Below are 24210 nucleotides of genomic sequence, written 5' to 3' on the forward strand. Positions count from 1 at the left end.
GTATAAACGCTTCAAGAAAAATCCTGTAAGCCTTGCATAAAAAGAGGGAAAAGTGAAATTTTTAGGAGTTGACCGCGACCTTTGACCCATGACACCCAAATTCCCTAGAATATCACTGCCAGTCAGTGCATGCATAAGTAATAAGTTCTATGACGATACCTTGAACCATTTGCGAGATATGGAGAAAAAAAGTGAAATTTTGACAATTTCCTTTGACCTTTGACCTTTGACCTTATGACCCAAAAATCTCTCTGGAGAATCTTTATTTTGGTAGTACGGTGTACATGTATACACTAAGTTTTCAAGAAAAACATTCAGGCATTGCATAAATATGGGGCAAAATTTTGAGCATTTGACCTTGACAAATGCTCAAAATGTCACTAGTTCCGCCATATCTATTATATGCCTGAAGGTATTTTCTTGAAAATTAGGTATATATTTCTCTAAAGAAAATCTTTGGCCATAAGGTTAAAGGTCCAGTGAAAATGCTAAAATTCTAGTTTTTTCTCCATATCTCGGAAATGGTCCAAGGTTTCTCCATGGAACTTAGTACGTATGCATGTACTGCTTGACAGTGATTCTATTGGGAATTTTGGGGTCATGGGTCAAAGGTAAAAGAAAAACGGCCATGTCAACTCCTCAAAATGTCACTATTTCCCTCATTTCTATGCAATCCCTGAAGATATTTTCTTGAAACTTAGTGTATACATGTAATACTCCATAAAGATTCGCTGGGAAAGGTTTTCGCCCAAAGATCAAAGGTCAAAAGTCAACAGAAAATGCTAAATTTCACTTCTTCCTCCACATCTCCGAAGTGGCTCAAGGTATCATCATGAAATCTAGTACATACCTATGCATATACTGCCTGACAGTGATTCCGTGGATAACGTTAGAGTCATGGGATTAAAGGTCAAGGGTCAAAGGTCAGGTTAGAATGCCACAATTTTACTATTTAATGCTGAAATTTAACTTTTCTCAATACCTTCGTGATTACTTAATTCATAAACTAAAAAAGGTCAAAGGTTAAGTTAAAATCCTCAAATCCCCAAATACTTGTCTTCTTAAACAACATAACCATTTATCCAATTAAACCTACTTCAAGGAAAATGAACAGATATTGCATTTGTGACAGGCATATCATTTTAATTTTTTGCCAATTATGTGAACCCTCGTCACACATCGTCAAGACATTGTACTATAGACCTATAAAAAGAACCATACATTATGGCGGAGGCATACCAGTAGCCACAACAATATTTCTAGTTTCTGTCTACTTCCTCATTTTCCCGCACTCTTTGTAGTTGTAAGCTCTTTACCCCCTCTTTCTCCCTTCTCTCTGAGGTACCTTAATAGTTCAAGCACAGTCTTTTGAGAGGATATCCCCATTTTTTGGAGAATGCATAAATATGTACATATCACGCCTCTTCTCGTATACTAGTACTGATCATAGACATGAACATGTTTTGCTATTCTTTGCTGCCTGTGTTTCTTTCGACATAATGCTTGTCAAATTTTACATATTTTTGTACATTTTCGTGAGAAAAAGTGAAAATAAAGTTTGAATTAAATGAATTGATTGACTTGAATCCATGTTATTCACTGTTCAGGCTATTACTCAGGAGCTTTGTTCAATTGGATTTCTGTTATATTCTTGTACGAAAAAGAAATACAGAAATATTACAAAATCAAATCTAAGAATAATATATACCCGAACTGTTAGAATTTACAATATGTCGTCAAATTTCCAATATGGATTTTAAGAAAATTACCACCCAATTCTTACGCTTCTTATCTTTGTTGAGAAACTTAGATACGCACCGAATACATTTTCACATACAGTATGTCCCCCCAAAAATTACAATCCGATTTTCGCATTTATAACACGCAATATGATTAAACTGTCCAAATGCTACTTTATTGTCTTAAGATATAACATCTTAGCTCTATTTTGCAGAAAACCCCATTCAATTTGGCTGAGAAATGAGAAATGTGGATTGTTGTAAAGCATGTCATGAGTCTGATTCTTTCAAGTTTAGCGCTTAAATGCTCTTGGAACTACACATTAATGTGTAAACACAATAGACAGAATTTAGAGGGAAGTGATTCCTGACATGCTCTACAAAATTCCTCATTTCTCTTTGACCGCTGAAGCAAAGCGAATGGGGTTTCCTGAAAGATGTGGGCAAGGAGTTATTGTTTCATGCCGTGAAATTATATTTGGATTGATTCCCTATTTTTCAAGTTATCATTGCGGAGGGTCCCGTTGTATTTTTTTTTTTTTTTTTGCGGGGGGGGGGGGGGCGCAGGGGACATACGGTACAATAGGCATCTTCCTGGACTTTTCCAACAGGGCTTTTGATACAATTAACCACTATATACGTCTCTTTAAATTGTTTTACGGTATACATGGAAATATCGTGCAGTGTTTCATAAGTTAATTTATAACAGATAAAAAATATGTGCACGCCAACGGGTGTGATTCCCAAATGAAACAATTGAATATGGTTTTCAACAAATAAGTTTGCTGGGCTCATTGCCATATTCATGATTTACATCAATGATTATTTGTTTCCTCAGATGTAACTTCATTCTTATTCACGGAAGGCTCAAGCTTTGTCTACTTTTCCCCTAATCCCAATATTTTGATATGAACAGTAAAGGCCGTATTTCACCAACGGAGACGTCTCCGCGACGTCTCCAACTTATCAGTCGCAGCAGTCGCGGTCTCACCAAGGAGACGTCTCTGAGACGAGTAATGGCAGGTGTCAAAAAGTTTTAGATATGATGGAGCCGTTGCAGGATTACCTGACTCGATCTAGGCAGCATGTCAGCACGCAGATGGGTCACGTGGTTTCTAAAGTAGGTCAAACAGCGTCAAATAGAGTCGCGGAGACGTCTCTGCGACCTCTCACTAGTTTTTCTGGTCTCCAGCAAGTCTCGGCGATGTCTCTGAGACGTCTCTGAGACATCGCGGAGACATCGCGGAAAAGTCTCCGCAGTCGCGGATATAATTAGTCTCCGCGACGTCTCCGCAACTGATGGAGACGTCTCGGAGACGTCGCGGAGACTTCGCGGAGACTGGAAAAAGTCTCCAAAAAAATCGAACATGTTTAAATTTCTTGCGACTCTTCGGAGACTCTGTGATTTTCAGAAGACGTCTCGGAGACGTCTCACAGACGTCTCTGCAACTAGCAAACTCTGGAGTCGCGAACTAGTCGCGAACTAGTTTCAAGCTCGATGAGATACCCCCTTAGGTGATGCATTACCAACTGATACGCAATAGATTTACGCAAATAAATTGTCATTGAATATTAGAATGACAAAATACAATATAAAGTTTTCAGCAACTCCTTGGATAGACTGCAGGAAAAAATTGCATTTGATATTACTCCCTTTTTCAGTACATCTTAATTATCTGTACTGACAACAAGCTTCTATGGAAGTGCCATATCAATAATATTATTGGAGAACCATTTTGCAGTGAGTGTATGTGTAATGAATAGGTAAGTTGTCTTCTTTCATCTGCATTACTTAGCTTACTCAAGTTTATTGTTATTACCGGGGTCATCCCACGAGACCGATACCCACGAGTCAAACAGCCCACGAGTTCGACATTGGAAACAGGTCCATGAGTCGTACAGCTCACGAGTCATACAGCCCATGAGTTCGACACTAGGTAAAAACAGCCCACGAGTTTGACAGATGTAACACGGGGCTTAATGTGTCGGTCTCATGGGCCTTATTAGCTTAGTGTCGAACTCATGGGCTGTATGACTCTTAAGCTTTTTGACTCGTTGGTGTTGGTCTCGTGACGTGCACCCTTGTTACCGTATGGCGTATCTACATAATGGAATCCTTTGCTTGGGACGATACCTATCTTGCGTTGCAAGACAAACTCATTTTATTGCAAAAGATGGCGCTTGGAATTGTTCTTAAGCTCCATACCCCAGCACATGAACTGAAGCTTTGTTTCTGCACATCAAAACTATGAAAATAAAAGATTTGTATTCATTTAAATTTGGCAAGTTTATGTTTAATTCTATTGTAATTATTTGTATAAAATATTTCACGAGTTATTTCATCGAAATAATCACACTACTACATGTATCTGATGCGACAATCCAGTGAGTTCCATCTCCCATTAAAAGAGTATTGTACACGTCAAATGTACATTTGTTTATGTTGCACCCATATTTTGGAATAGCTCATACAACAGTTTAAAAGCGTCTTCTAAATATTTATTAGATTTAGATATTTAAACAAAGAAAATATGTTATTTTCACACAACACTAGATAACGAAATTGTTTACGCGATAAGGTCTAACCTACGTACTTTTACCTGTCCCGGTGATTGAGTATCACGTTCACTTGTTCACAGACCTCTCTCTGCTCCTTCTCCTTTTTCCCATGTTCTTCGTTGTATCGTAATATATGTTCTCATTCTTGATACAATGTCGCGTCTTGTGTTGATGTATATGTGTAATAAAAACGTAAATTTGCATAAACTTTTAGGTTTTATCACACATATTATACATCAACACAAGACGTGATATTGTATCAAGAATGATACATACATATAACATTGCCTGACCGATCATGTGTGTTTGTATGCATTGTTGTTTTTATCACTGTATTTCAGTGATACACACGTCTCAATGAATAGTGTCTGTGCCGTAAGATTGAAACCTTTTAAGTTTGTATTTCCTCTGTATACACTAAAACATGTACCTTCTAGGATATGCTTTTATAGTACCTGCGTCGGGATTGCTGTAAATTTTATATTGGGGGTAGCTGCATGTGAATCGCAGTTGTGTTCACACGCTTTATACGATTTCAACAAATGAAATGTCAAAATGTTTGGAATCGAATTGTTTGACGTTGTCCGATATAACACACCAAATTTGAACTATGATCCAAAGACAAAAAAGTCTTAATGTCCACTATAAACAGAAGGGCCTCAAAAGACTACCCTGTGGAACGAGACCTTGATATTTTAATGTGGGCTTATTCTCACTGAAGGAAGTAAAATAATTATTGTTTTCTTCCCCTCATCCCACGCTCTCCTTTCGAAAGGCAATGAATATTTTTGAGGGGTGGAGGAGCTTAGTGGGTACACAAAATGGACAGAAAATGATTGAAGACATACGATACATATTACAATCAATCAATTTTTTATTCACCATTCTGTTTTTACCCTCCCTTTGCCTTTTTTTCAATCTCCTCTGCCATTCTGTAACTTTTCCTTGTTTTTGATTCATTCTTCATTATCTTCATTTCTCCTTGTCGTTCTTTGAATTCACTTTTATTTCACTATATCTTCTTCGCTGCCCCTGTACAGGAAACGCACAGATCACGTCTGGACCATCTCTCTTCCATCTCTTATAGTTTGATGTAACTTCAATGAGAACGTTGTGTTTTAATATTGTGTGTGTGCCCTCTCCGACATTTTGTATTTTTGCAATTCTGGATTTGATATCCTTAAAGGACAAGTTCACCTTCATAAACATAAGGATTGAGAGAATGTAGCAATATTAGTAGAACACATCATTGAAAGTTTGAGGAAAATCAGACAATCCGTTCAAAAGTTTTGAATTTTTGAAGTTTTTGTGCAGTACCCGCTGGATGAGAAGACTACTGCAGTGTATGAATAACTTAGATGTCACATGCGTACAACAATTCAAGGAAAATATAAAGAGAATTTCACAAAATTCCATCTTTTGAAAAAAGTACCCATTCCCCTGACTCGTTACCGACAAATGTTATGGGGAATATTATTCCCCCTTCCTTTAGAAAGAGGCAAGTCAAGTGCTCTTTTATTATGCGAAAAAAGTGAAAATATGTTGAATTTTCTTTTACATTTTCTTTATACTGTTGTACGCATATGACTCACAAGCTGTAGTAGTCTCCTCATCCAGCGGTTCCAACACAAAAATTTAAAAAATTCATAACTTTTGCATCGATTGTCCAATTTTCCTCAAACTTTCACTGATGTGTTCTACTAATATTGTTGCATTTTCTCAATCCTTATGTTTATGAAGGTGAACTTGTCCTTTAATGGATATTTTTTTTTTCACCTCATGAGCATCATTGATCACGATTCGTTTCCTTCTTGTTTTCCCTGGTTCGATGTCTCTAAAGATGACAACATTCGGCAGTTCACTTTTGTTTATTTATTTATCTATTTATTTTTGTTGTTGTCATTCCCATATACCCGGTGATCATATAGGTCATTCCCCTTCTGAATAGAGTGAAGTTGCTCGACGACGCTTTTGCTCTGGCTATAAACGGCGATGTTCCACTCGTCACTGTCTTCGATATGATGAGCTACCTCAGTGGCGAGTTCAATTCTGCGCCTTGGAGTACGGCGCTGCACTTTTTTATCTTTTTCCGTGACATGCTCGGGAGCTCTTCGGCTCAAGGCCCCTACGAGGTACGTACGTGTCGAATGACGCATACTGGGGGGAAATGAACTCCTTGCTTCATCGAATAAAGCACAAGATATAAACACATAACATTCGATTCCAAATATTCTACGCAGGGACGTCGATCCGTTTTCACGATGGGAAGATCGTGTGCGAGGAAGCGCGGCGACCGAGGGGATGGGGGAGGGTGTGAGAAAGGGGTATCCGTAAAATGTAAAATTTTTAAAAATCTTTGTGTGGATGTACACTTACAAGAATTTACAAAGAACTAACATTTTGTAGATCTCATGAATAGACTTCAATCTATTCAAAAGCTTCTACTAACAACTATTTTCAGGCTTGTAGCTTTTTACTTTTTATGTTAAAAAAAACACACGTAGGAAATCACTCTTCATGAGAATTATTCTTAACTCTTTTGCATCATCTCATGGAAAAATGAACCTACGTTTACTACAGTTTCGTTGAAGTTTATAAATATGTTCCTGTCATTTTACTGCAAATTCAAAATTGTTTCTCAAGTTTCAGCTTTCTATATATAAATAATGATTCATCACCCTTTCGTTCCCCCTGAAAAAAATGAAAAGTGCTCTTGTAAGAAAAAGGGAACAATGATTAAGACTCTTATTTGTTTTGCTAAAGTCATGAAAGATTGTCTCTGCATGATAATGCCATTGTCTTCACCTGATAATGCTTATCAGCTGTGTTTTGGAGTCAACTGATATCAAAATCAACTGTGTGACATCTGAATCAGTAGGATTGACCCGATATGGTCTCATTGAGCTGAGGTGACGCAAGAATTTCCATTGTGTGGATATTTGACTTGGCTGTGGACATCTTAAGGCTCGGTCACAAATGCCTTTACGAACGCCGTACGAACGATTTTTAGACAATTTCGTAAGATCTTCTTAAGAAGGCCGTACGAAACCAGCGTTCATAGACTGTTCGTAGACAGTTCGTAAGTTCGTGGCCGGGTCGGTGGTCTTGTCCAAGATTTTTTTTTTAACTTCGTACGAAGCCCTTTCTTCGAAAGGCGGCCGTACGAACGTCGTACGAACATCGTAAGAACTACGCAAGATCTTGTAGGGTCGAGAGACAATTCTAGAAGCCTTACATTCTTACGATGATTTTAAGAACGCCCTAAGTCGTTCATAGAGGGCTCTTACGTCTTTTGTAAGAATGCCCTACGAACGGAGATTCGTACGGCGTTCTTACGAACAACTCTTCGAATTTGTAAGGCGTTCGTAAGGGACTCGTAAGGCGTAGGTATAGAATTTGCGCAACTGTTGAGTTTTAGGGGGTTTAAAACCAAACGCGCGAAGTTCAAATCCTCACTCTGTTATAGGTGTTCGACCAGAGAGCATCTGTCTCTTCTGAGCTACAGCAACCGCTACAACCACTTGATCTTCTTCTTCCTCCTCCTCCTCTACTTGGAGATGCAGCTGCAGTTGTAGTCTCCTTGGCACTTCTGCCGTCTTGAAGTATAAAACTGTCAACTGTTACAGAATTTTCGACAGGACAAGGCAGGCTGTTACAGAATTTTCGACAGGACAAGGCAGCGTCTTTTTTTAAACCCGACAAAATATACAATTAAAAAAAAAATCGTAAAATTTTCTTACGAATGACTTGAGATTGCCGTGAGTTGCACGTACGGCCATCTTACGACAAAAAGAAATCGTAAGATGGCCGTGAGACTGACGAAAGCATAACTCAAGGCATTCTTACGAAAAACGCACGAATTCTAGGGCCATGGCATTCCGTTTCCCTAGGAGGTCTTAAGTCGTTCTTGCGAATCGAAAACAGCGTTCGTACGAAATTCGTAAGAAGGCCGTCAGAATCTGTGCCCCATCTACGAATCTCTACGAACTCCAGAATTCGTACATTCGTACGAACGCATCATTCGTACGAACCTTTGTGACCGTAGCTTTAGTTACCTTATAAAACACAGGTCTTGCTAAGTGGACATTTGTACCTGCTCTGATATTGCGGATATTTGACATGAAAAACCTGAAGTATGTATAGTGTACGCGATGGAACTTTTGCGGGTACTTTTCCCCCGGACAGCTCCGGACAGCAGTATCACGGAGTGAGCCCTGTGGCGCTCTTAGTGTATGTATCTTTACGTGTAAACCCAAATGTTGTCTACCACAAAGTAAAGTATAGATTCAATAATGAGGATATTGAAATTGTACAACTCCTGCATGTGAATTGCCAATCTCTCCACCAATACGTCATGCTTATGAGACGACATATTATGTCGATATCAATCATTTATATTATTGAATACTGAATAAAGTTTGAAGATCGTACCGTAATCGTACCAGTTAGGTACGTTCTCGCCAATGACTGGAAGCACGTGTATCGAAGCTGTCAGTCACGAATTAGCCACACCAACAATCCACAAAATATAAATTCGGGCTCAACAGTGGCCTAAGTGGTGGGGAGGGCTGAGTGGGGAATGAGGACATGCCGCCCATACCCCTGGCAAAATCGGATAAAAACATATAATTGAGAAGAGCCGTGGACATGGGATTTGGGAGGAACTGTCACATGAACTGAAATGACTACATTGTTTCCTGCTCTGCCCTGCGCGCTCTCAAGTTCGGTTTGTTCATGTTGTCGTTACACATTCATTGCAATGAACACATTTATTGCCACGGCTTTTTACTACTTTAGTACCTCTTGATAGACCAAAAAGTAAAGTATTGTGATTTGGTTGTGTGGAAAGGATTGCAATTCTCAATTTGTCGTCGTAACATTGTACAACATGTCTTTATGATAAAAGACGGTGTGACGGTTATGATTACAGCAATTCATACAACCCAGCCTTGAACCCTGTACATAGATTTCATGATAATTGAATTTAAGAATTTATATTCTCCTTTATCAAATTCATGAAAAGGACAATTTATTGAAGGATTGCGAACCAATGAGGCATTGATTTAATTATGAGAAAAATGGCAACCTTACGGCATGGAATATTTTGGAAGTTGTGGAAGTTGAAAGATTTACATGTTTTAACGACACATTGAATGCCGTGACAAGCACGTTATTACGAACATAGGATAATGTTATCTGTTCGCATAACGTGCTTGTCACCGATGAACGAATAAATAAAAAATCTATTCGTATAACGTGCATACTCGTCACCGTTATGGATATGTCGTCAAAATATTTCAAGTCTCTAAACTTCCAAAACTTCCGAAATATTATCCTCTTTGCCCTAGTTATAAAGAACTTTCACTGTTCTGCGTGTTAAAATCAGTGAATACCGCACCCCCCCCCCCCCTTAACTATATTTATGGAATAGGGTATTACCATCCTTCTGTTGAAAAACCAGAGGCATGTAGTACTCATTAACATTGTCTGCGTATGTTATTTCCGATTTTGATGTACAGGAGTTTCTGAGGGATCTAACGAGACCGTTATATCAAAGATACAGGCTGAGCTTTGGAAGTAACTTCACATCAACCGATGAAAAGTGAGTTCCTTCCTCAAAATGATGAAGGTATACGAACAACTTCGAAACCAATAGTAACAAAAGCACTCTGAGAGAACAGAGCTCTGCCAAGCATCCTTGATCTAAATATCGCAATTTCGTGGGCAGTATCTTCAACACAAACACAAAGGTATAGACACATCTACAGAATGCATTAAGTGAAAATCTGATCATCCATTGTTGAGTTACTGGGAGACGAAGGTATTCTATGTCCTATATGATCCCATGACCTTTGCCCTTTCACCTCATGACCCCAAATGTAATTCAAGTCAATTTTCAGTTCAATTTTTTATTTCATTTTTCACCAAGAACATATAGACATCACTTTTTGGGGATAACAGAAAATAAGGTGCGTAAAACTTTGTAGGATGTAGAGAATGTACAATGATTGTAGCACCTTAAGATAATTATACATTATTATAAAACTCAAGTGATTAGAAGTAAGTAAACTGGTAAGAACTGGAAGCGTTTCTCTCTTACCTCATTATGAATACACCCTGCAAGTTCGATGAAAATCTGATCATCCGTTCTTGAGTTATTGGAATTAAGCTTATTTCATTACTTTTATGACCGTTTTGACCTTTGACCTCATGACTCTCAAATTTAACCATTTCTTTCTTACCTCATTATGAACACACACTGCAAGTTTGGTGAAAATCGTCAACTTGTACATAGACAGACAGACAGACGAACAGACAGAAAAACGTACGGAACCGAAATCATTACCTCCGCCAACTGTAGGTTTCACCTACTAGCGGAGCTAACTCTCAGCTTGATTCTAGCTGATATGCAAATTATATTTGAATGCATGTAATTATCAAGATGACAATCGGGATGATCACTGTAATCTTGAATTTTTTATTAAAAAAAGGAAAATTAATGTATGTGCATTCACCCGCGATTCAACTACGAGAGTGCCTCATCCCACCTCTACCTCCATCCAGACTACAGTTTTTCATAATCGACATATGACTTAAAGCTTAGTGGAATGTGACCACATTTTCTTGTATCTGAATGCTCGATTATGGAAACATCGTGTATGCACATATAAAGTACACTGTACACTGAAACGATGTTCAAAATGATAGAAACATTGTCACCTCGGAGGTCATATTTTCGGTTCCATATATGTTTGTGTGTCTGTTTGTCTGCCTGTTTTTGTACATATCTCGTGAACGGATGCATGAATTTTCACATTATTTGCAGGGTGTGTTAATAAGGTAAGAAGGAAACGATGGAATTTTTGGTTATGAGGTCAAAGGCTAAAGGTCATAGAGGTCATGAAGGACATATAATAAGCTTACTCTCCCAATAACTCAACGGATGATCGCATTTTCACCAACCAAACTTGCAGGGTTCATTTATGTTAAAGTCAGAAAATTTGGAGTCATGAAGTTGAAAGTCAGAGGTCTTAGGCGTAATAAAGGACAAAAGATAAGCTTTGAAATGAAATGAAATAAAAATTATTTACTAAACAATAACATCGATAATAAACATAAAATAGCAAAAAGTTTAAGAGCACTACTGCATTACTGTTCGTATAAACGAATCAGCAATAACTAGCAAGCTAGTCGAGGCCAGTCCTTTCACAATACGAATTATATTACGGATTTACGGTATTACGGAAGTGATGCTATGATATACAAACTTACAGGTTTTAATTGGGGATCATTAAACACTATTCGAAAGAAGATATTTTCGTTAATATTTGCGAAAATTCTTATGTAAATTAAATTTATATAATTTGGCAAACCTCTTCAAATCATATCACCCGCATATGACATAGAATCAATTTCTGATTTTATGTCTGTTGCCTTATACTTCATATTTTCTTTTAGTCTTCTATCATAACTATGCTCAATTCTAAAAAAAAAAAAAAATATTAGAAACATCGTGCTGCAGACGATGTGCATAAAACATTTTGCATTTGTGAATTATGAAATAAAAGGCCAGCATGCTCTCTTGGTCATTTACAGACTGTAGGCACTAATTTTTTTAGGTGATCCGAGTATCCTCTCGGATCACCTTCTGTATCTGTACTGATTCTTTATTCTTTCTTTATTTCTCCCCAAAAGTTGTGCAGAGGTTAGCTCAGAAAGTGCTCGGTCTATCAATTTCAAACTTAAACCATATATGTATCCTGTCGCAAAGACGACAGATCTAGTTTTTTGTGACAGAAATACAAACGGACGATAAGGATATACATCAAGTATATTAGATGATGATAAATTTATGATATGCTAAATCTTAACTATGTGAATAAAGCTTCATTTCTCAATAACTCAATAAAAGAAGATCTCATTTTCACCAAACTTGCAGGGTGTGCCATAATGAAGTAAGAAAGGATGAAATATTGGGACCATGAGGTCGAAGGTCAAGGAGGTCATAAAGTACATAAAATAAGTTTAATCTCCCAATTACTCAAGAACGAATGACTGGATTTTCTTCTGTGCTCACAGTGAAGGAAAAATGAAAAAAAAAAACAATTTGGGGATCATGACGTCAAAGGTCATATAGGGTTATTAAGGATATAAAATGAGGTTAATTTCAATTTTAATTTAAATTCAATTTCAATTCATTTTCATATTTCCGAGTGAAAAGAACATCAAATGTAACAAAACTAATTAATATTCCTTACATAATATCCAGCTATGAAGCTGGGGATCATGACGTCAAAGGTCATATAGGGTCATTAAGGACATAAAATGAGGTTAATTTCAATCTTAATTTAAATTCAATTTCAATTCATTTTCATATTTCCGAGTGAAAAGAACATCAAATGTAACAAAACTAATTAATATTCCTTACATAATATCCAGCTATGAAGCTGGTAAACAAGAAAAGAAAGTAAAAACTTTTTGAAGATAATATTTCTCATAGAATACTTAGCTAAATATTAATGCCATATATACCAAGTTAAAGATAATCTAATTGGCTATTGACCTGGTAGGTCCAGTCAGGTCGCTTAGTGAAATTACCGTTACACGGCGGATAAAAGCATCAAATTTGGCACACGGATTCCTTGAGGAGTATTAAACAATATTAGAGTAGGAGCCCTCCGGGAATTTTTGAGAAGAACACTAAAAAGATCAAATTTCAAAATGGCCGACATTTATTTGGCAAAACCCTCACTTTTCATTTCACATGGGTGATACGATAACAATATATTACATATTTTTGTATTTTTGGTTTGCTTGAGAATCTTAGCTTGAACATTGTGTTAGGAGCATTATATTCTTGTGTAATGCAAAGTCTCTGAACTGCTGGGGGAGGGGGTAGGGCAAAAGGGGTGGGACCCCCCCCCCCTTAACAAAAATGGTTGTTCGCTTGTTCTTTTGAGTGCTTTTTTTTTTCTCTCGTTTTGCTCTATACACGGCGGATAAAAGCATAAAATTGGCTCACGGATTCCTTGAGGACTAAGAAACAATATTAGAGTAGGAACCCTCCTGGAATTTTTAAGGAAAGAAAAAAAAAAACACACACACACCACACACACACAAAAGATCAAATTTCAAAATGGCCGACACTTATGGCAATCCCCTTGCTTTTCACGTGATATTTATAGGTGATACCATGACAATATATCTGTATTTTTGGTTTGGTTTAAAACCTGAATTTGGACATTGCGGTAGGAGCATTGTTTATATTCTTGCGTAATGTAAAGTCTCTGAACGGCTGGGGGAGAGGTAGGGCAAAGGGTGCGGCCCTCCACTTAAAAAGTGGTGCATCGCTTGTTCTTTTGCGTGCTTTTTTTTTTTCGTCTTGCTTTATACATGGCCAATAAAAACTTCAAATTTAGCGCACGGATTTCTCATTAGAGTATATAGGAGTCCTCCTGCAATTTTTAAGGAAAACATACAGACACACACACACACACACACGAAATCAAATTTCAAAGTGGCCAACACTTTATGGCAAACTCCCCGCTTTTCATGCCATATGGGTGATTCGATGACAATATTTGTATATTTTTATATTTGGTTTGGCTTAGAACCTTAATTTGGACATTGTGGTAGGAGCATTGTTTACATTTTTGTGTAATATAAGTGTCTGAACTCGGGAGGGGGGTAGGGCAAAAGGAGTGGGAACCCCTTAAAAAATGTGCTTGCTTGTTTTTTTTTTGAGTGCTTTTTTTTTTCGTTTTGCTCTTACACGGCGGATAAGAGGTTAAAACTCAGCACACGGATTCCTTGAGATCATGGAACAATATTAGAGTAGGAGCCCTCTCATCTATGTTTTCTGGTGTCTGGCCTGCCTTGCGAGTGTCAGACATGTTGAGATGTGTTGACATGTCAAGATGTTGACACTTCATGGAGGACATATCCTCCATCCTCTCCTCCTTTCTCACAGAAGAAACTATCTTCTGTCTATTTAAACTGCATACATTATATTTGATTAGTATATGATATATGTATATTATATTTAATCGGTAATTAATTCCACCAACTCCATGTTTCAGATGCTTTGATGTTGATCATGGTTTCAAGTTTGGGTTTATGTTTTCAGTTCCATGAAAAATAAATAAATTCACAACAGATCTAAACTTATATGTTATCATATTCCCTTACTTACGCAGTACAGTATATATCTTTCATATTATAAAGAAATATTAAAATTCAGCATTTTCACCCTAAAAATCGAAAAATTCCAGAGGGCTTCTACTCTAATATCAATGAGTAGGTCCTAGGGGATTACCTCTCAAAATCTGGTGCTTTTATCCGCTCAGTAACGGTAAGCCCAAATTTTGACATTAAGCGACCTGATTAGTCAATCAAAAGGGAAACTTTGCGCATGAGTGAACACAATGCGTTTTTCTCTTCCAATTGCAAAAATTACCAAGTTGTCATTCATGCATATGTGCACTTCCAAATAGCAATGACAACAAAAGACACATTTAACACAAAAGGAAACACGAATTACTTTGCAAAAAATGAACCTATGATCTCTAAAATTCCTTTTTAGCACCCAAAGATAAAGAAAGGTTAAAAAATAATTGAGAAAAATGAATCTTCTGTCAAATCCAAATTCAAATAACGTCAGAGAAGCAGCAATATTAACAAAAATGGTAGAAATTTGAAATGCTATTTCAAATTATGAAAATTGAAAACCATATTTCGTTCTTGAATAATCGTCTCATGTATTCTTCATTTTCTAAATTAACAGAGTGAAATTCTGTCCATTTTATCATTTTTGCGGCTTACTCCCTTCTGTTATTTGAAGCTTCAATGGACAGAAAATTCTTATTTTCCTTCTTTAGTTTCCCACGTCGTTTTTGTTTCATGAAATAAAGAGATAAAAGAGAACAAAAACTTTTGGGGGGAAATTCATTCATGTCTCTCATTAAGTTGAATTGGTCTTTAATAATCATTGCTATCTTGAAGGGTATTTGTAAATGAATGACAAAATATCAATTTCTGCAATTTTTACTTTTGGGCTTTGGATGATAAAATCGATTATGTTCACTCATGCATAGAGTTTTCCTCAGTATCAACCTATCAAGTGGATAGTCAATAAAATTACCTTTAATATCGTATATGATATATACATTTTTATGTTATTCTTCTATGAAAAATATGACCTTGAAAAAGTGTATACTTTCTTTTTTTTCCTTGAGTGTAGAATATTGCAAACATATTATAGAACATGGTGGTCAATCAATGAAAGTTGGAATCTGAGCACAAATACTCAAGAAATATGATGGAACCTACTTAAGCTTGTTGAGCGTAGGTCCCACAATGGATGATCAAATTTCCACCAAATGTATCTTGTAGATGTTCCGTCACCCCCAAATTTGTGTTGAAGAAACTGCCCTTTCGGGGTCTGCTTTCTCGGAATGTTCCTGCAATTTTGAATGAAGTCATCTATATCACATCCCATCAATAGTCTGACATTGCTATGACACGACATACAAGTTAGTGTGTGTGTGGGGGGGGGGGGGGGGGGGGCACGGGAGTTTCTACGGGAAATGATTTTCTCATCCCCTTGTAACTATACCCATTTACTTTTTCAAAGAGATCGTTGTCGAGTTCTTCAAAAATTCTACAAAACACTTGATACGGGGATTATGATAATATTCTAGATTATATTATTATATTAATTGACAATGATTGATGTTACTGTTCTCTTTCTTAGTCAACTTCAACAAGAAGTAAATTTCATTTCAAAGTTTCACATGTTTCATGAAACAGTTTCAATCCTCACACTGACCTGTATGCACAAGTCTTCACTTAAACTTTCCTTTTCGAAAGGGAATAATGTCCTCCTCACCGTACTGACAAATTTTATAATTTGACCATTCTTATGGGGGCGTGGTTGTAGTGGCTGAATTATCGACAAAAACATGCATATGTGACATTTCCATTTAGAAACCGTAATAGACAGCTCTGAAGAGGTGACATCATCACCTCATCTTAATTTACGATAGATGTGACCGATACTGTTGTTTTGTGAAGATACCTGTATAAAGAACAAAAATTTCATAATTTCATTGGTGTTCTCAAATACAGGAAGAATCAAACTCAAATTAATAGAAGTACTTTTATACTTGGTTCGACAGAAAACCTTAAGTGTTACAATGTGTTTTATTTGTGTGAAAAATATTTCATATTTTCTGCCAGAAATAAAAAGAAATCTTTAGATTTTTGCCAATTTTGTCCATTTTTAAAGCAAGCTAGAAAGACAGAAGTAGAATATATGTCTGAAAAATAAAGGTTTTGTATCTAATATTAATTGGAATCGTCTTCATATCATTTTAGATGCTTTGTAGCTGCATGTCAATTTGTATTATTTGTCTTTATGTATCATATGTGAAATTTATTTTGTACCTGAATGTTAAGTGAATATCATTTCTTTGTGTGAAAAAAATATAAATAAACACTATTTTATAGAAAAAGAAAAAAAGATCATATCATTGGTATCAGATTTTATGAACCTGTGTTGCTCTGTTTCATTGATTCTGCATGCTCAGTGAGTCAGCTCACAGCATAGAATGGATTTACCTAATATTTTGTTCCAGTTGAATATGATTTGAATAGAGATGTAAGAAATGCGATTTATGAATACAAAAATTCATGACCTAATGAAGAGCCTTGGTTGTCGTACTTGATATGGTTGCAGGAATACACGGGAAGTCATCCTCCCCATCGCGTGCAAGGTTCGAAACCCAGAATGCGTCCAAGAAGCTCTGAGCATATTTCAAAACTTCATGGAATCGTTCAACGTCTCTGAATTACATCAGGATAGGTCTGTGCATGTAATGCTCGTTTACGTAACTCGAATGTCCAAGACTGAGCGTACGTATGTCTCTGTGCGTATGTGCGTGTTGGTGTGTGACAAGAAAATATGTTCTCGTGCGATACCGTTCAATTTTATTGTTTGTTCGTTTGTTTGTTTGTTTGTTTCACCAGATTGGGGTAGTCGATAGAATCGTGTAAATAACTGCCAATAGCGTGTGTATTTATGCGTAAATTGGAACAGTGAATGTTTCTTTGAAATGGGACGTCGATGTTGTTGGCCAGTCGGTGGTATACTTTCAATAAAGAGAACCATATATTTTTTAGTTCTCTCGAGGTTTTCATATCGAGTTTGGTGTCAAAGTGCACATGTTATCGTGTATATATGTGTTTGTTTCTGTTGTGTCGCCATTACTGATTTTGGTAATAGAGAATTTTTTTTTTCATAATCACGAAAGTTATTTCGTACATTAGCGAGTACTTTTGCCTCCAACTGGTGGCTTCTTCTGACTGCGTCGTAGATGGCGGTATGATGCTGGACGTGACTGGGACGTTAAAGCAAGGTGTCACATGCATGCTAGAGAATAATATTGGCCCCGAGTCTCCGTTTATTGTGTTCAGGCCTGTCACACCTTTCCCGGTAAGCTACGCGGGCTTGTTGCGCGTAAAGGCCGTGTCACACCTTTCCGGGCAAGCCTTGCGTACGACTTGCGAAGAACAATTTTTACTACCTGGAGGTCCCCGCAGATGACCCGCGCATGACAATACCTAGCACGTATCTCATCCGTAGTCGCCCGGAGGTGCGCACGTAAATCTTTTTACCCGCAACTATGTTTAGGCCCTTTCACACCTTTCCGGGCAAGTTACGCGGGCTTGTTGAGTGTAGGGATTTTCCAGCATATTGGATAATTCTTGAGGGCGGACAAGGATTTGAGCGAGTCACTGCATGTGTCCTATATACTTGCTGGACGCGTTCTACTTAAATACTACTTGCGAGTATACTGTGTGACCTTTGTACCAGTCGCGTGGGTGCTGACAACTCAGTGAAGGAATTCCTCTGAAGGAATGGCAGAAGTCCCACAGAATGTTATTATCTTGGCTGCATACGGGACTCCGAAGTACCTGCGTGAGAGTTGCATGCGAGGTGCTGCCGCTAAGGGTCTCCTACTGGCGTTCTGCGTGGACCTCTCCGGGCATCCCCGCGACTCACCCGGAAAAAATTTTGGTCATGCTCAAAACTTGGCTGCGGTTAAATCGGACTTGCGTGCGCACCTCCGGGTAACTACATGCGAGATACGCGCTAGTTACTGTCAGGTGCGGACCAACTGCGGAGAGCTCCGGGTAGCAAATTCGTTTCCCCGCAAGTCAAGCCGCAAAACTTCCCCAGATGCGGTATGACAAGGCCTTGAGCATGCTCAAAACCTGTTCCGAGTGAGTCATGGGAGTTCGCTCGCAGAGGTACACGCAGAACACCAGTATGAGACCCTTACCAGCAGCACCTCGCAGGCAACTCCAACGCAGATACATCTCAGTACCTGTAAGTCGCTCGTAACAGAAAACGGGTCGGTTTAAAGCTCTCACGCAAGTCACACGGAATACACGCAAGTAGAAGGTAAGTAGCACGCGTCTTGTAGGTAAGAAACAGGTGCGAAACTCGCAAACATTCTTGTCCGCCCGCGGAAAATTCTCCTGCGTGCGGAAAATCCCTCCTCGCAACAAGCCCGGTTAGCTTGCCCGGAAAGGTGTGACACGGCCTTAAAGTGCACATGGTCCATATTACACTCCTTAAAGGCCGTGTCACACCAGCCGTGCATGCGACTTGCAAAGAACAATTTTGACTACCTGGAGGTCCCCGTAGATACCCGCACATGACAGTACCTAGCATGTATCTCAAAAGTAGTCGCCCGGAGGTGCGCACGCATATTTTTTTACCCGCAACCGTGTTTAGGCCCTGTCACACCTTTCCGGGCAAGCTACTCGGGCTTGTTACGTGTAGGGATTTTCTAGCATACCGGACATTCCTGAGGGCGGAAAAGGATTTGTGCGAGTCAGCGCATGTGTCTTACTTGCTGGACGCGTTGTACTTGCGAGTATACTGTGTGACCTTTGTACCAGTCGCGTGGGGGCTGACAACTTAGTGAAGGAATTCCTCTAATGGAATGGCTGAAATCTCACAGAATTTCATTATCTTGGCTGCATACGGGACTGCGAAGTACCTGCGTGGGAATTGCCTGGGAAGTACTGCCGCTAAGGGTCTCCTACTGGCGTTCTGCGTGGACCTCTACGGGCATTCCCGCGACTCACCCGGAAAAAGTTTTGGTCATGCTCAAAACTAGGCTGCGGTTAAATCGGACTTGCATGAGCACCTCCGGGCAACTACGCGCTAGATGCTGTCAGGTGCGGACCAACTGCGGAGAGCTCCTTGGAGTAAATTTGTTTCCCCGCAAGTCAAGCCGCAGAAGTTCCCCCGTACGGTATGACAAGGCATGAATGAAAATTGCAAACATTCTTGTTCGCCCGCTGAAAATCTTCTCCGTGCTGGAAACTACCTCCTCGCCACAAGCCCGCGTTATGGTGTGACACGGCCTTTAGGATTTTCCAGGACGCAGGAGAATTTTCTGGGGGCGGACAAGGATGTTGGTGAGTTCCGTACTTGCGTCTTACCTACTAGACGCGCGCTACTTACCTACTATATTCTGTGTGACCTGCGTGAAATCTTCGAAACCGATCCGTTTTCAGTTACGAGCGACATACGGGACTGCGAAGTACCTTCGTGGGAGGTGCCTGCGAGGTGCTACCGCTAAGGGCCTCCTACTGTGTTCTGCGCGTACCTCTGCGGGCAAACCCCGGCGTCTTACCCGTAAAAAGTTTTGAGCATGCTCAAGGCCTTGTCACATCGTGTCTGGGGAAGCCTTGCGGGTTGACTTGCGGGGGAAATTTTTGCTACCCGGATCTCCCCGCAGTTGGCCCGCACCTGGCAGTACCTGACAGTACCTAGCACGTATCTTGCCCGTTGTTGGTCGGAGGTGTGCACGCAAGTCCGATTTACCCGCATCCATGTTTTAAGCATGACCAAAACCTTTTCTGGGTCTTCTTCTTCGTTGTATCCAATATCTACATAGTCATTAGATATTTGGCCATGACCTGGCACATCACAGAGCCTTCTCATTTGCAGCCATCAGGTCGTTTTGACTACACTACTCCAGATGTTCACAGTGCTCAAGCGGTGCACCATTCCATGCGAGTGACAACTTCTTCCTAACATCTTGGTTGCGTATCAAGATGGAATGAGCAAACCTGGGTCTTGGTCGGATTTGCCTGCAGCTGGTTGTCTCTGTAATACAGATTGTCCAAGGGTAGTGTCAAGGTGTCCTCTAATTCACTGATGTTGCTGTTCTGAGCTGTGATGCCAAGGTCGTCAGCGTATATAATGATAATAAATGATAATAACTTCTGCATCTTGAGCACGTTAGTTATGTGGAATTGGCGCATTATAAGTATCCTGTGTTATTATTATTATTATTATTGTTATTGTTATTATTATTATCATTATTATTATTATCATTATTATTAAACAGGATGAGAAGACATAGTTGAGCAACCTGTCTTAAATGCGAATTTTGCTCAGTACAGATGTCATCAAGTCAAGCTGCCTTGCCGTTCTTAAGACTGCCGATTGCTGTCTGAAGTTCTTTGAAGGTGAAAGTCCAAGGGGATTCTTCATTAGACTGATTCCACGGTGGATGTCTTTGCTTCAGCTTCTGTTGAGTTTTCCCATTGAACAGAATCTGGTGGGCAACCTGGTTGGCAGTAACGTTGGAATGCACTGTTGACTTCTTGGGGTCATTGTTGATTTTTTGATGGTCGACCAGGCTTTATTGTGTGACATATTCACACTTTCGATTAGCTCTTGCCAAGATTTCCTTCGCTCTTCTGCTATATTATGTACATTCTTTGCTGGTAGAACGTCTGATGTGCTGATGTTAAAATCTGGAGTCCCCCAAGGATTGATATTGGAGCCTCTTCTTTTTTCTCTGTTTATGAACGATCTTCCGTCTGTCATTGACCACGGTAAAGCATGTACGCAGATGACACTGCTCTTATGTACTGTGCTTCCAATCCAAGGGACATTGAAACATGCCTTAATCATGATCTGAATCGCGTGAGAATGTGGTTAGAAAGAAACCACCTCACCCTGAATACCGAAAAAGCATGTTTCATGATGTTTGGAACACCACAAAAAATATCAAAATTGCAACACCCACCAATCAAAATCAATGTGTCCGATGTATCAATAAACCAGGTTAACAGTGTTAAATATTTGGGAGTCTGGCTGGACCAGCACATGACTTGGCAGGATCATGTAAAGTACATCTCAAGCAAAATTGGTTCTAGGCTGGCCCTATTGCGCAGAGTCAGAAAGTACCTTACCACAGATAGTGCCAAACTGCTCGCCAATTCTCTTATTCTCCCTTGTTATGACTATTGCAGTATATCATGGAGCAACTGCAGTAAAGGAACAAAAGATATTCTGATTAAGCAACATAAGCAGATGGCAAGAATTGTCCTTAAAACAAACATGCTCACTTGTACCTCCGAAATGTTCCGTACCTTGAAATGGATTGACATGGAAAAAAGATGGGAGTTCCAGAAAAGCAAACTATTGTTTGATATCATGAATGACAGTCCACCATCTTACCTGTGTGACATGATCACATTGTCCACCCAGACTCATGGATATAGAACACGAAGTTCGGAGAATTTTGGTGTTATCATTCCAAGAGTAAGAACAGAATGTGGTAAACATGCCCTTTCAGTTGACGGTGCTCTACTATGGAATAGCCTGCCACCCCAAGTGCGAAATGCCCAGAGTAAGAACGCTTTTTGTTCACAGTATTTGAAATGGTGTTCTGGATAATAACTTCTATCATTTTTCTTTCCGCTGGATGCTGATTTATTTTGTAGCGGAGGGTAGTAGAAGAAGGAGATTGTATGTTGTTTAATATTGTACGATGATTAATGTTGTGTTTAATTGATTCTTGTTGTTAGAAATGAATGTTGAATTTTGAAGTACAGAATAGAATAATGTATAAGTGAATTAAGAGTTTAGTATAGATAATAGTTTTTGATTTGGTAAATTGATAGAATAAATTCTAATGGTTGTGTTATTTTTTTCAGGCACGTATATTTTGATATATATGATATATTTATATTTATTGTAGGGGTGCATCGTTCTTTATAAACTCAGTCAGTAAGTTGGATTTTTTTTTTCATCCCGGTCGCAAACTGTTACATTTAGTCTCATTCTTCATTTTCTCATTTTCATGAACAGTTCTGTTCTGTTTGATGTACGACCTATTCAGTTATGTTAATGTTATTTGTTGTGATTGTTACCTTGCATGTATGCGTGTACAGGGCCCCCTGGAAAACAGTACTGATTACTGACGGGGCCACCCTGTATAAATAAAACGAAATAATGATAATAATAACAACAATATTCTCCATAAGCATCTCTCCTGCGTTCAGGGTGTCATCTGAGAAGGGATCCTCGTTATAAAGCCTCAGGTACTCATCTATTTCAGGTTGAGCTATCTGCAGAGATGCCAGGAATGTAATGTTCCCTACATCCACGGGGGATATGCTTTTTAGATAATTCATTTCTCGTATCAACTTGATGAATCTGTCATAGTTGGCTGGAGTTGGGTCAAGATCAGCCAAGGCTTTGTCAAGATCGTTTGTAAAGTTCTCCCAGTTGGCATTCTGGAAGTTGAAACGTCGCCTGAGAAGAATTTTCTGGGGCACCACAGCAGCAATGATATCGATGGAAATTGGCTTGTGTTGGGAATTGGGTATAGGTTCTAGTACATGCTTCTAACTGAGGGCTGATATGTACTCACTAGTGAAGGCCAGGTCTGGATTGTATACCCTCTTTCCAGCCGCAGCTGTTGAAGGAGGGAGGAAGTTTTGCATCATGTATTAGGCTGAGTTGGTGAGTTTCAGCCCACTCCTCAACCGAATCACCATCTTCATTTGTTTCACTGTAGCCCCAGGTAGTGCTATGACTATTGAAATCTCCAATGATGACATTTATTTGCTGGTGATCGAAGGTGTCAGGTTCCTTGAATACGAATTTAGTGCCAGGTGGTTTGTACACTGATGTCACTGACAGTCTCCCCAGTCTGATCAACAGGATCTCTACGTTTTCGCTTTATTGTGTCTCGTTTGGCAACGATTGTACTGCCCTCATGCGGCCTTTCGACAGGAAACTTCATTTCAGGAATTCTGGGTGAGTCGCGGGAATTGCCCGCAGAGGTCCACGCAGAACACCAGTAGGAGGCCCGTATCTACCGCAAGTCACAGGCAGTTGACCTGCTTGAAGTACGTAAATTGCCCATGGATCTATGCCTATGCACCGGATGCGCGTGCATCTGCGGGCATTCTACGAGCATAATACGGGTGTTTTACTGGCAAGGAACGGTGTCGAAACTGCCAATATCCGTGTAGCTGGTCAGTTCTGCAGGCGTGGAGCGAGCTATACGAGCAAATTATGTGCATGCTGATGGTCAGTTACCGCCTTTCTGCTGGTTAGTTGAGAGTCGGCTGCGGCCAAGATAATGACATGCTGTGGGACTTCTGCCAAATCAAATTCCTTCAGAGGGATTCTTTCACCGAGTTGTCAGCCCTCACTCGCCATCCATGCGCCTGACACGCAGGTCACACGGAATGCACGTAAGTAGAACATAAGTAGCACGGGTCCAGCGGGAAAGACGCATGCGAAACTCGTCCAAATCCTATTCCATCCGCAAAAGTTGTCCTGCATGCTGGAAAATCCCCACATGCAACAAGCCCGCTAGCTTGCGTGGAAAGGTTTGACAGCTAGGGCCTAAACTTGGCTGCGGGTAAATAGGATTCGCGTGCGCAACTCCGGCTTACTACGGGCGAGATACGTGCTATGTACTGTCATCTGCGGGGACCTCCGGGTAGCAAAATTGTTCTCCGCAAGCCTTTCGTGCGACTTGCGAAGAACAATTTTATATTCAAAATTTTAATTAAACATTTA

General features: G+C 39.4%; 1 pseudogene; it reads left to right on the plus strand.

The window, feature by feature from the left end:
* LOC139740605 (aminopeptidase N-like) overlaps positions 1-24210 on the plus strand; it is a 111336-nt pseudogene that overhangs the window by 68563 nt on the left and 18563 nt on the right.

This window comes from Diadema antillarum, unplaced genomic scaffold (genome assembly GCF_040938485.1).
Source record: "Diadema antillarum isolate AM-2024a unplaced genomic scaffold, OU_Dant_1.0 seq00000862_RagTag, whole genome shotgun sequence".
NCBI lineage: Eukaryota > Metazoa > Echinodermata > Echinoidea > Diadematoida > Diadematidae > Diadema > Diadema antillarum.